This window comes from Cervus elaphus, chromosome 27 (assembly GCF_910594005.1).
Source record: "Cervus elaphus chromosome 27, mCerEla1.1, whole genome shotgun sequence".
In the NCBI taxonomy this organism is placed as follows: Eukaryota; Metazoa; Chordata; class Mammalia; order Artiodactyla; family Cervidae; genus Cervus; species Cervus elaphus.
The window spans coordinates 43614627-43629263 of NC_057841.1; the positions used below are offsets into that span (position 1 = coordinate 43614627).

General features: G+C 41.2%; 1 protein-coding gene across 4 annotated transcripts in view; it reads left to right on the forward strand.

Annotated features, from left to right (window-relative positions):
* The window catches only part of PTPRM (protein tyrosine phosphatase receptor type M), a 645114-nt gene that overhangs the window by 271402 nt on the left and 359075 nt on the right, over nt 1-14637 (forward strand). The gene's annotated exons all lie outside the window — the stretch shown is intronic.

Consider the following 14637-nt stretch of genomic DNA (forward strand, 5'->3'; position numbering starts at 1 on the left):
AATCCAAAGAATCGCATGGGCATGTCACACACAAACTTATAGGCATTTTTGTTAATTTTCAGCTCCCTAGCCATAGGCATAAACCTAGAAATTAGTAACACATCTTTTACTTTTGACCATTTTTGTTTGTTTTTGTTCTGTTTTGTTTAGTCGCTAAGTCTTGTCTGACTTTTTGTGACCCCACGGACTGTAGCCCACCAGGCTCCTCTTTCCATGGGATTTCCCAGCAAGAATACTGGAGTGGAGTGGGTTGCCATTTCCTTCTCCAGGGGATCTTCCCAACCCAGCGATTGAACCTGGGTCTTCTGCATTGGCAGGCAAATTCTTTACCACTGAGCCACTTGGGAAGCCCTTTGAGCATTTAAGTAGACATTTTGTTGTTGTTGATGATGATGTTTGGCAGAAACCAACAAAATTCTGTAAAGCAGTTATCCTTCAATTTAAAAGTAAAGAAATCTTTTTAAAAGAAAAAAATAAGTAGACATTTTTCAGTGTCATAATCACTTTTGTGTCTTGTTTTATTGTCTTGAAAACTCTACCATCTGCATTTTGTACAGCCAGTAGTTTGATGGACAGATCAAGGGTCTCAGGAATTCTGACCAAATGGGATTAAGTGACCTGTCCCCTCTAAACAGTTTGCCATCCACTTATTTAGACTCTAGGTTTGGTTTCCCCCATAGAGTTCTCCAATTTCATTCATGTTGCTTCTTGCTGTGCATCAGTCCATAGGCTGCTCGTTCCCCATCTTGACTTGTGTCGATTTCACCTCTCTTTCCTTAGGGATCCTATAGTGGGTTTTGGTTTGGTTTGCTTGTTTATTGTAGTTTGCTATGGACCTGCTTTATATTCTGACCCTTCTGTGCATCTGTTCCGCTCCACTTGGGCTTCTGTTCCACGCCTGCAGACTTCTCCTCGGTATACATCACTCTCTGCCTATCCTGTGTCTCTTTCTGCATCATAGCAACAATTGTCATGTGCCACATTTGCCTGATGCCCTATAAAATGTAAAGGTTTCCCAGGTGATGACAGTGGTAAAGAACCACCTGCCAATGCAGGAGACGCAGGTTTGATCCCTGGGTTAGGAAGATCCCTTGGAGAAGGAAATGACAATCCACTCTAGTATTCTTGCCTGGAGAATGCCATGAACAAAGAAGCCTGGCTGGCTGAAGTCCATGGGGTCACAAAAAGTCAGACATGACTGAGCATGCACACATGCTATAATTTTTAAATCCTATATTCTTTGAATCATCACAACTGAAGTCAACAGTCATTTTTTTTTCCTCCTCTATTTCTGGGGGAAATGAAAAACAGCCAACTGTGCTATCCCAGGATTTGTCAGCAGGACATTGACAAATGGGAACACGTTCTGTAAGAGACACCTTAAATGCTTTGGGGGTCCTCTAACATCTGTGGCTGCATGTTGCCCTGCAGCTTTCGAGAAGGGTTGTGTCAAGAAGGGGTTGATGACAAAGACAGAATTGGGATGACTTTGAAATTCTTAGTGACAATGAGATTGTCCTGGACTCAGCCTGTTATTTAGCTTGTGAGTCTTTGTGTTGTTCGAATAGTTTTAGTGTTCAATAATTTACTTCCTCTGTTTGGATAGGCATTTTGTGGGGAGATATTTATTTTATTAATAGTGGATGAAATAAGACAAGTGTCTTTTGCTTGCAAGGATGGCTTCTATTAACCTGAATTTGTATGAGATAGTTCCAGCAGCTTAAGGGTGTGTGGTAGGGGGTGGTGTCACAGAGCGCTCCTGCTCTCTTGCCTGGGCCCTGAGTCTTTGCTTCAGGCCATTCTTGACAAGTTGTGGGGAGAAGCAGACCTGGAAAACTAGATGAAATCCCTATGGTCTTGGAGGTGTGAATATGGGCTTTTCTTCCTTCTTCCTCTAATGTTATAACACTTAAATGCTTTTCTGCATCTCAATTCACTTGGCTCCTCAAAGTAATTCTAAGATTCAGGCAGAAAATTGAATGAAAGATGTTTTAAGTTTTTCTGTCACTTGAATCTTCCTAGTAGTAAGTCAAGATTTGGAAATGAATAGGACATCCTTTATTTGGGGAACATCCTTTATTTGAGAGTTCCTTGGACAGCAAGGAGATCAAACCAGTCAATCCTAAAGGAAATCAGCTCTGATTATTTATTGGAAGGACTGATGCTGAAGGTGAAGCTCCAATACTTTGGCCACATGATGTGAAGAACTGACTCACTGAAAAAGACTGTGATGCTGGGAAAGATTGAGGGCAGGAGGAGAAGAGGACAACAGAGGATGAGATGATTGGATGGTGTCACCAGCTCAATGAACATGAGTTTGAACAGACTCTGGGAGATAGTGAAGAGCAGGGGAGTCTGGCATGCTGCAGTCCATGGAGTCGCAAAAAGTTGGACACGACTTGGCAACTAAACAAAAACAACATCATTGTGAAGTGTGATCATTTATATTTACATTACACAGTAATTTGCATTACATCTTTTGAATTCTACCATAATGCATTGTTCAGTGTTTCATGGTGCATCCCTTGGCTCTGTACTTTTTTATATATGAGTTTGAGGCGCGGGATTGTTAACAGTCACAAAGGTAGATTGCATACCTGGAAATAGTCCTGTTTCTTCACTTCTACTCCAGATTAATTCCACTCTGCTGTGCTGGCTTCTCATATCCAGAGCTAGGTGAATAGGCAATGTGCACTTACCACTCTGTTAGAAGGATTTGGATGTAACTGACATCACATGATTTACATCCAGGAGGCATCTTGAAAAAAAAAAAAGTCCATCTATACAACTTGTACATCTTGATCCACATCTATGAAAAATGGCCAGTGGTTTGATTGCTTAAAAATAATCTATATATATATATAGATTATATATAAATATAATCAATGGCAGAGTCTTTCTCAAAAGCGTAACACTCATAAATCTGAGGATGACACTAATGAAGAAGTGTTTATGGTTAACAGATGGACCCCATCTGCTTCCGTCTTCTCCATCTCATCCGTGGGCCAGGCAGGTTATTGCCAGTGTGGAGCTGGTCTTTCTAGAATACAGAATGACAAAATGAAACACAGCTCATGAGCCTCCATTATTATAGCTGCAATGTACTTAAAACACCTTCCAGACAGTGTGCAGGAGGAAGACAGCATCTATCAAAGTATTTTTATGTGGTAAAAAAAAAAAAAAAAAACTGATGTGCATTGAATCTGCTGAGTATCCTTGCTGTGTACTATCAGATATGGTGATCTTTGCATGAACCTGGGCTATAACCATGGGAGACACTCAGATGAAACAGATTTGGAAAGCCATTTAAGTAACCAAAACAGGAGCATGCATTTCTTGTTGTTATCAACTTTCTGGTCACTTGTGGAGCCCACATTTTGAAATATCCATGAGTATGTTTATATATAAGATACTGGGAAAATAGAATTTTAGATGTTCTTTTTTATACTTAAATATTATTTGCTGATGGTATCAGTTTTTGGGTTATATATGCTCATACAGTCATTGACCCTTTGAGCCACATGTAATTATATTAGAATTACTGTTGTTCTTTCTGAAATATTTAAAATTTTATTTATCTCTATAGGCTTATCTTGGGAATTAGTATTTATAATACCTCTTTCAGCTTTTCAGTAAATCACCAAAGCACTGTAACAAAAATACTGTAGACTGGGAGGCTTAACCAACAGACATTTATCTCTCACAGCTCTGGGGGCTGGCAGTCTTAAGAGCCAGGACCAGCATGCATGTTCTTGGAGAGGACCGCCTCCTGGGTCTGCAGACCAACAGCTTCTTGCTGCATAGTCACGTGCATCCTCTGGGCTCTTCCTCCCTTTGTAAGGGCCCTCATCCCACCCTTTGGTCTCCACACGCACAACCTCATCTCAACCTCATCTCAACATTGAGAGTTAGTTGCCCAGTCGCGTCTGACTCTTTGTGACTCTATGGACAGTAGCCTACCAGACTCCTCTGCCTGTGGATCCTCCAGGCAAGACTGCTGGAGTGGGGTGCCATTCCCTTCTCCAGAAGAATCTTCCCCACCCAGGGATCAAACCCGGGTCTCCCACATTGCAGACAGATTCTTAACCATCTGAGCCACCAAGGAAGTGCATCTCAACCTAGTTAGCTTCCAAAAGCCCCATCCCCATTACGGTCACAGTGGGGAGTAGGCCTCATCATATGAATATGGAGGAGGATGCAAACATTTCAATCTGCACAACTCGGCTACCACATCAGACTCAGATGTGGGTGGGAAATGAAGGTGATCCAGCTTCCAGGACAAGTGCCAGAAAACAAGGAGGTGGTGGAAAGGCCTTTTCTTTTTTTCTTTTAATTTTTTAAAAAGTAATCAATTTATTTTTGGCTGTGCCGGGTCTTTGTTTCTGCTCAGGCTTTTCTCTAGCTGTAGAGCATGGAGGCTACTCTTTAGTTGCTATGCACAGGGTTCTCATGCAGTGGCTTCTCTTGTGGAAAATGGGCTCTAGAGCAGACTTAGTAGTTCTGGTGTACAGCCTTAGTTGTGTGGTGTGTGGGATCTTCCTGGACCAGGGATCGAACCCGTGTTTCCTTCATTGGCAGGCAGATTTTTTACCACTGAGTCACCAGGGAATCCTTGAAATGCCTTTTTAAAGGTAGGTGGATGGAAGCTTTGATCAAGCCCAGGACTGTGTATTGGGTGAACGGTAGCTGGTGAAGGAAACCGGGAAAATCATCCTTTTCTCTCCATCAGTTTTAAATGGCTCACTTTTTAGCATTACAGTATTATGTAAAGCCTAAATTTGGAACAATGTTCAAATTAAATTCTGCATTTTATTAATGAAAAAACAAGCTCAGAAGAGATAAGGAACTTTAACACACTCATCTGTCCAATTATTATATGTATTGTAGATAGTTCTGTTTTGTTAGTGAAAGTCAATTATATGTATAAATGTATTTGTTTATTTATAAATGAGTAAATTCTGTCACTTGGACATTTTTCTCTACTGATTGACTGACCTTGTATTTCAGATATTAGCCTGTTAACCAAATATTTTCAGATTTACTATGAAAATATCAGCATTAACTTTGGAATCATCATCTTGCTGTTGTTCAGTCGCTCAGTCATGCCCGATTCTTTGTGACCCCATGGACTGCAGTGGACCACAACTCCAGCCTATGTTCAGCAATTTTTTTTTCTCTTAACTGATCCCTATGAGAATTCTTTTATGTGCCCATTTATAGAATAAAGATGTAACTGGGTCTCAGAAAATTTCAGAGATTTTTGCATTGACTTGTTGCTAGTAACAAGAACTGGGATTTGAGCCAGGCCATCTAAGTCCAAAAATCTATGTTCTTAACTGTAATGCCTCTTGCAAAGAATGATGATCCAGATCTTTCTTCATGGATTCATAATCATCAGTTGGCAATTTAAGTGATAACATAGCTTTTATCAACATTTAAGATGAAAATTATGGGCTTTGCAGGTGGTAATAGTGGTAAAGAATCTGCCTGCCACTGCAGGGAGAAATAAAGAGATGTTGGTTTGATCCTTGGGTCAGGAAGACCCCCCGGAGGAGGGCATGGCAACCCACTCCAGTATTCTTGCCTGGGAAATCCCATGGACAGAGGAGCCTGGTGGGCAATAGTCTATGGGGTCGTAAAGAGTAGGGCACAACTGAAGCAACTTAGCACACACACAAGATGAAAACTGTATTCATGTGTGGGGAATGTTGCCTTGGCTTTTGTGTTTTGGAATGTGTCTATTTGGTCAACATTTCTTGGTGGCTTTTAGTTTCCTTTATAGATTGTGAGGGAAAAAAAAATCACAGCTGTATATCAGAATGATTTTGTTATTATGTATAAAAACCGTAAAATGATTTGAAAGGGAGTCAAATTATGGTTCCCTTGTCAAGCCTAACTTGGGTGTTTTAGACCCTGTATATTAAAGCATAAATTTAATACTACTTACTGTCATAGAAAATACCAGGAAGGCACAAAAGGGACTGTCTTCAGTTGCTATAGGAACTATTGGCTCCTTAAAGTTTTTTTTTTTCCCTTAAAGTTTTGAGTGGTTGAAATCACATCCATTATTGTTTTAGTAAGTTCAGTATCCATCTACATGATATAATATTGAATATTCAGCCTGAAACCACCGACAACCTTGAAAGCTTACATTGTATCTTTTAACTGATATGATTTTGGATTACCTCCATTTAAAGGTAAAGGTTTCTTTCACCTGGGTGAAACAGTGGGATATGTCTACGGAGATTCTGGGAGAAACTGATTAAAAATTGTACTTTGTGATATCACCTGCCTCAGTCAAAGAAGGTGTAAGTGGCTGGTACTTTGAGGAGGATGGGCCAGGAGTCGCTGGAGCCTTGTACAAGGGTCTCGTCCTCTGATGGGATCTGACGACCACTGGGCCAGGATGTGAGGATGCGCTGTGAAAACCACAGGTCAGGATGGTTCATGTAGGAGGACGGAAGAGAGAGGCATCAACTGCTAATCTTGAGGAATGCTGACTTTGAGCCCAGGAACCACACGTCCTGTTAAAGCATTTATTCTGTCTTTCTTTTCTCGTATTCATCAAAGGGCTCTTGTGTGTCTCTTGCTTCCAAGGATCCACAGCTGTGTCATGAGAAGGGGAGATGCAGAAAGCCCTGCTCCGGAATTCCCGAGATCTCTTTTTTTTTTTTTTTTTTTATTTATTTATTTTTTTTTTTGAATTCCCGAGATCTTAAATATCTTGCCACCCTGTCTGTCTGCTTTCGGTGATCTGGGCCCTAGAGCGGGGACCCTGGAGAATTTGGACACTGTTAGCATCTCTGTTTTTTCCCTCTCTTCTTACTCTTCTTTTTGGAAGGGGAGGAAAAAATGGAGGATATTTTAGCTAGGACTTAAACATGCCTGCTTTAGGTAATTTTGAAAGCCCTAGAAGATTTTCAGTCTAGTTATCTGGAATTGGTGGTGGTGTTATTCAGTCACTCCATTGTGTCTAACTCACTGCGACCCCATGGACTACAGCACACCAGGCTTCCCTGTCCTTCACCATCTCCCAGAGTTTGCTCAAACTCATGTCCGTTGAGCCGATAATGCCGTTCCACCATCTCTTTCTCTGTGGCCCCCTTCTCCTCTTGCCCTTAATCTTTGCCAGCATCAAGGTCTTTTCCAACAAGTTGGCTCTTTGCATCAGGTGGCCAGTATCAGTCCTGCCAATGAATATTTGGAATTTCTTTTAGGATTGACTGGTTTGATCTTCTTGTACCTAAAAAATAGAGTGGGGGAAAAATTTGACCATTTTGGATGGGTTTTAGTTTCAAAATTGTCTTTAGGACCAGAGAAACGGAATAGAGAAAAATTCATGGTGCTTTTAGTCCTAAAGGGACCCAGTTTGGGACAAGGTCAGAGACTTCTGTGACTGACACACAGTGGCAGTCAGCTAGCTCCTATAGGGGATGAACTTTGAAATTATAAATCATATCGTTATTCTCTTCTGCATTTCTCCCATGTGTAAAATGCCACCCTTCATTCCCTTCATTCAAAGCAAAGGGAATTGGCTATTGTCCAGGTGCAAGAAAATTATGTGTCTCTGTTATAAGAAGTGATGTCCACTAAAGACAAGGGACAAGTGACAGATTAATGGAGTTTCTGTTTTCTTGAGATGGAAGCCAGTGATTGCTTTCATTTAGGAAGTATGTGTCCTACACTTTGCATGTGCTGGGTGTATGATGATTAGTTATGCAAATGCTGCTACAGAGAGGACTGCTACCCTGGGCATGTGGCTTCCCCTTTGGCAAATTGCATTTTCTTTACTTCTGTGGTGGGATCTTTGTAGCAGACTGACTTGCTGCTTTTGCTGGACGCAAATGACAGCTGGACAAAATGTTTCTTTGATTCCTATAGCTTTGCAGTATTTGTGAGCTAGCAACAAAACCATCTATTTTTCCTGGGGCAATTGTGATGGTTTAAATAGTTGTTTAAAAATGCAAAAAAGAAGAGATTTTCTTCTGATTGCTTCTTAGAACTATTTTCTTTTTATTTTTTATTTTACTTTATTTTTTTTAAAAATGCTGGGTATAGTTGCCTGTGCTACACAGTAAGTCCTTGTTGGTTATTTAGTTTATGTATTTGTTGTTCAGTGCTAAGTTGTGTCTGACTCTTTGAAACCCCATGTACTGCAGCACGCGAGGTTTCTCTGTCCTTCACTATCTCCCGGAGTTTGCTCAAACTCATTTCCATTGAGTAAGTGATGCCATCCAACCATCTCATCTTCTGTCACCCCTTTCTCCTCCTGCCCTCTATCTTTCCCAACCTCAGGGTCTTTTCCAATGAGTCAACTGTTTGCATCAGGTGGCCAAAGTATTGACGTGTATATGTTAATCTCAAGCTCCTATTTTCATTTTTATTATAGAAATCATAAATAAGCACAGAGGTAGAGAGAATGATGTCACAAACTCGATGTACCCAACATCGACTTCAAAACCAACAGCATGTGAGACCACTTTCTTCCCCTGTGTGCCAACTGCTTCCCCTCTGATGATCCCAGTCATCATGTTATGTAACTTGTAAACGTTTCTCTAAAACAGGAGTTGGCAAACTTTTTCTGTGAAGGGTTAGGTAGTAAATTTTGCTGCCCAGAGGGTCTTCTCTGCCATCATAGCATGAAAGCATCCTTGAACAGCCCTGAAATGGATGAATGTGGCTAGTTTCAGGACAGGTTTATACATGGACATGTGAAAAGTCTGTCACGTCATTTTCATTGTCACAAAATACTATTCTTCTTTTGATTTTTTTTCAGGCGTTTTAAAAAACTTAAACACCATTCTGAGCTTGCAAGCCTTACAAAAGAAGTTGCAGGATGGACTTAGCCTCAAACTGCTGCTCTAAAAGATAAGAGCTCTTACAAAAATAGAATAATCACCATGCATGCCCTGTGAAAACAATTAGTAATTAGTGTTTGTATTTCTTGGCTGTCTAGTAACTATTTATTTTAGCAGTTTTATTTGATTTGTGATTGTGGTAAAGTTCACACTTTGCAGTTGGGTGATGAGTGTTTTCTTTTATATACATGTGGTGGGTTCTCATTGGTTATCTCTTTTATACATAGTAGGATAGAAGTATACATATGTCAGTCCCAATCTCACAATCCATCCGACTCCCATGACGAGTATCTTAAGTCCTTTTTATCTTCAGTATTTCTGTTCATTTCCCTCTGTTTGTGGTGGTGGTTGTTGGTATTGTTGAGGCTGGGTTTGTCCTGCGCAGCCTCTCATGTTTTGAGTTTTGCCTGTCGACTTCAAGTAGCAACATTTAGTGTGTTATTCTGACTGTTGTGTGTCTTGCCAGTTGTATCTCCTTTGTGACACTCATTCCTAGGGTCATTGATTCATTCAGGGTTGCAAAACAGTCTCGTTCTCAGTCCTTCTTTGTTTAGTCACTAGAATACTTCTAAAAAGAAAAGCTCTTCTGCTATTAACCGTTTGGGTGTCCTGGCATATAAATCATACATGGAAGGTGGTATAAATACTTGATATTTTTGTCTTTTTTAGCAAATTTTCAAAATAGTGAGGTAGTTCACTAACATCACCTGAAAGTTACCAAAGAGGTTACTGCTGTTATTGTCATTGTCGTCATCATCTGTCATCATCAACTTGTGAATTTAAACACTTTTGATGAGTTTTGATCCATTGCACTTACTATCCTTATCGCTGCTCAGATCTTCCATCCCTAAACACTGAGGCTTACTCAGAATGGGAGTCCCCTGAGCTGGGCTATCTCCATGGCTTTCTTGCTTTTGGGTGTGACTGTGTGTTCCAGGCTTCTGTTTTCCATATTGATAATCTAGAATTAGCCATTTTGCCAGGGAGCCCTGGTTCTTTTTCAGGGATACCGGTAATTAGAAATTACAATCTGAAAAAAAAAGAGAAGAAGAAATTGCAATCCGAGGACAGAGGTGCTTATTACTACTTACTATTGTTTGCGGATCTTCCCATTGGATGGAGCTGGTATATATATGTGTATATATATATATATATATATACATACACACACACACACACATATGTGTATATATATATATATATATATATATATACACACACACACACACATATACATTTAAGATTAAAACATGTCTGTCTTAAGATCAAGACAGAGTGACAATTCCAATTCAGTGTGACAATTCAAATTCAGATTCAGAACTATGGGGCCTTTAACCCTTATCTTGTGCCTTCTTTATCTTTTCAACTTTTTTTTTTTTCATGAAGACTTGTATGTTTTAGGGCTTCCCTGGTGACTCAGATGGTAAAAAATCTGCTTGCAATGCAGGAAACCTGGGTTTGATCCCTGGTGAAGAAGTTCCCCTGGAGAAGGGAATGGGAACCCACTCTAGTTTTCTTGCCTGGAGAATTCTGTGGACAGAGGAGCCTGGAAGGGGACTAGAATCTTTGTATGTTTTAAGGCATATTGATTGGGGAAAAAGTAATGTCCTTTGTCAGCCTTGTTTATGACTAACTAACCTTGCCTTTTAGATCATGGATAACTAGGTAGGTTCTGCCATCTTCCTCATGGTCAAGTGCTGTTATTACAGTTTAGAAGTAACAAAGTCATGTTCTAGCCTTGCAAACCCAAACCTTTAACCCAACAGGAACTGTCGGGCACTGTCAGATTACTTAGTTTGGTGTGGCTAGATTAGCCTCATTGACAGATTTTAAGACAAAAGAACTTCTAACTTCATTGGTATTTCTTTTTTTGGTATATCTAGTTACTGCATTATTATATATTATTAAACAATATTATTCACATATTGCAAATATATAGTGAACTGTGTCTAAATATCAGAATGAAGTTCTAAATTTTCATAATCAAACTTTTTTACTCGAATATGCATGGAAGACTATTATATGTTTGAATAATACGTTATTTTGGCTGTCTGTGGGCTTCCCTCATAGCTCAGTTGGTAAAGAATCTGCCTGTAATGCAGGAGACCCCGGTTTGATTCCTGGGTTAGGAAGATCCCCTGGAAAAGGAATAGGCTACCCACTGCAGTATTCTTGGGCTTCCCTTGTGGCTCAGCTGGTAAAGAATCTACCTGCAGTGCAGGAGACCTGGGTTCAATCCCTGGATTGGGAAGACCTCCTGGAGAAGGGAAAAGCTACCCACTCCAGTATTTTGGCCTGGAGAATTCCCTAGACTGTACAGTCCATGGGGTCCCAGAGTCAGACATGACTGAGTGACTTTCACTTTGGCTATCTGTATCCCCATTAACCAATTAAAGAACATTTGTCAATATATATTCATAGTACATGATAATAGGAGTAAGACTTCTAGTTGTAGCATTCCACATCGATAAATATTTGTGCTGGCTTGGTTATGGTCTAGAAATCAAAGGTCAGCACTTTGATTAGTTATTATTTATTAAAATGTAAAAATACGTGGGGTCCAGAAAGTAGATTTGTTGAGATAGTCAATTAAGATTTAGATTACAGGAAATGTTTTAAACAAAAGTATTTCTGGCCCTGCAGATACTATTAGTGACCCCAGTGGTAAGGATTTCGATCAGTATCTTACAGGTGGATGTATTTGATAGTGGAATATGTGGATTATTTTCCCTATTAAAGAAATGAAAGTGTGGTTTAATCTCCACCTGTATGGCTGAGGAGCCGCCTCTGGCTCCCCTGTATATGCTTAGCTCCTGCGCTCAGACCAGTTCCTAAATAGGATTAATTTGCTCTAAAGGCGGCTAACTGCCCAGACCTCAATTTCTTTCAATCATTGCTCTGGTTATTGCAAAACTCTTTCTGAAAGACTTAATATGCATCTTTTTTTTTGCTGGCAAATTACTGCTCATTTAGAAGTCCTAGAGTTAGCCCTCTGCAGAAAGAAGGTTGGAAGTCTAATTTAAATAACTATCAGGACTCTTTCTCTGGCTTGCTCAAATTGAAATGCATGCGTGTTTGAAGATACTCTTGCTTTTATTAAAAAGCTGTATTTAACCCACTAAGATCATTTCCTCGCAGACATGGCCATTATGCTTGTCTCATTACGTTGACAAAAGATGGGTCAGAGGTTGCTTTAACACCTGGACACCTGGTGCCCTGCTCTGTCTGGAGTTGGGGGTTTTGTCAGAAGGACGCTGAGGCTGTCTTACAGGAACTCATATTCTAAAGAACATCACGGCCCCATCCTTGTTGGTGCTTCCTTGTCCTGCTGTGATGCTATTAAGAACCAGCTCTCCAGTCCCTGGCAGGGTCACCTCTTTCTAACTCTGTGAAAACTGAGAGAAAACTGCCTGACAAAGGTTCTACCTCTTCCCAGTGGACATTTTCATCATTTTGTTTTGCCTGAGTAACGAAGTCTCCCCATGGTTTCTTAGATGCTCAGGGTACCTGGGGTTCTGAGCGCATTGTCCTATCTGGCCCTCCCTGTCAGGGAGAGGCAGACAGGGAAGGGCCCTCATGACCTTTTCTCACTACCCTGCATCAGAGAAAATAGGCCAGCTTCGGTTCCCTGTCTTTCCTGTTGAATTCTGACCTAAGGCAGGGTATCTGGGGACCAAAAGCATCTTAAAAAATCAATTTGTTCAGTTGCCCATTCAATACCTAAACCCCTTTCAGTATTACCACTGAAGCCCCCTAGGATGCACCAGGCATGTTTTTTGTGCGATAGATGCAGCAGCAAAAAACCTGGAGAAAGATCCCTGCCTTTGTGGGGCCTGAAGTCAAGTAGCAGGGAGGTAGGCAGTCTTTGCTCTTATCCCAATGTATCCATTCATGTACTAGTTATTGGTCACCTGTACATTTGATGGATGTATCTGTGACGCCATCAAAAGCATTGACAGGCATGTTGGAGGAGTCAAGAAAATAACCTTGAACCAAGGCTTCAGAAACACCGTCCCACATCCACGCTGACAGGCAGCCACAGCCTCTGCTTGTGCGCAGGTTTCTAGCTGACCCCGCTCTCCCGGCATTTATCGCATGTTACTTCCTCTGATCCGTGGAGGTGTCGCAGGTTCTGCTGTCTGGTGCTTGCCGAGGGCTGTGAACCCTGGCCTCCTCCTTTCCTAAGGACCCAGGACATGGGATCTGACACTATCAGAGTGACGGGTGCACTGTCTCCTCGCCACAGCCCCAGTGCTCTGAGGACGCTCTCTCCTTCCTCCTCATGAACCCAGCCACCGGTTGCTTCTTTTTGTTGTCATTGAAGTACAGTTAGTTTACAGTGTTGTGTTGGATTCAGGTGTTCAGCGAAGTGATTCCGATATACATACATGTATATGCATATGTATGTATATATGTATCTCCATTCTTCTTTAGATTCTTTTCCCTTATGTTGGATTGGGTGTGTGTGCTCGCTATCTGACTCTTTGCCACCCCGTGGACTGTAGCCCACTAAGCTCCTCTGTCCATAGGGATTCTCCAGGCAAGAATACTGGAGTGGGTTGCCATTTCCTCCTCCGGGGATCTTCCTGAGGCAGGGATGAAACCCTAGTCTCACGTCTCCACATCTCTTGCATTGGCAGGAGGATTCTTTACCACTGCACCACCTTGAAGCCCTGTGATTAAATACATGGGATTAAAAAAAAAGGCCCATTCCTGAGGGTTCTTATGACTCATTGGAGTTGGGCAGAGCTGCCAGTTTCAAGCTGTTTAAAGGATGAATTAGTGGCATAAAGACCACAGGTATGAAGTAACGCTCCTCCCGACATGTGTCTGCATCCAGCACGGACGTTTCCTTAACCTTGGCTGCCCTTCATATAGCCTTGAGTACTTGTGAGGAATGCATAAGGGCATCCTTTAGAATTCTGTTGAATAAACGTTCTTTTGAGACAGGTTTATTCTGTTAGGAAAATATTATGAGATGACCATAGAAGCGTAATCTTTATAAGATTCATGCAACAAGTAAAGAAAGAAAGAAATATTAATAGATAGCCCTTAGGATGTTGTCCTTCTTTTTAATAAACAAAACAGAGAATTATAGATGTGAAGTCTGCCTTTCTTCAGGGCTCAATTTTTTTTTTTTTAAACAAGGTTGGCTTTATTTTCTATTTGAAAAAGCCAATTTTATAGAGTAGTCGGTCTAAGGTTACTCCTAGTGGTAGAATTCAGGGTTTTTTTAAATTTATTTGTGGGAGAGGATGGGAGACTGAATGTGTGGAATACAAAGAGAAATACTCTCTCCTGTTGAATTCACAAATAATGCTAGATTGACATTGTTTCGTTTCGTTTATCTGACTTTTCAGTGCCCTTTGTCAGACCAGATTGAAGGGATTTCGTTTTCGAAAAAAGACACATGATATATGTAAGGAGTATATTTAACATCATATTCAGATCTGTGACTTTTTAAGCTACCAGCAAGGCTGCCTGGATTGCTAGTTCTGAAGATGATAGGAACTGTAGTTCCCCAGTCCTGATGTTTCCTCTGCTGTGGCAGGAACTGTACTGGTGCAGCACCCTGGTCCTTTTCTCTGTCCACGTGGAACTGCTGGCAGGAGGCTGGGAGCACGCAGGGTCCAGCCCCTCCTTTGGGAACTCACTCCCCCCAGCAGCCCTTCCTCCGTCCTGGGTGTTTGCCAGCAGCTCCCGACACAGGGAGGCCTTGTGGCTTTCTAGTGCGGCCCGTGGCTGGCCGGGTGAGTTTATTCCATTCTGTGCTCAGTTC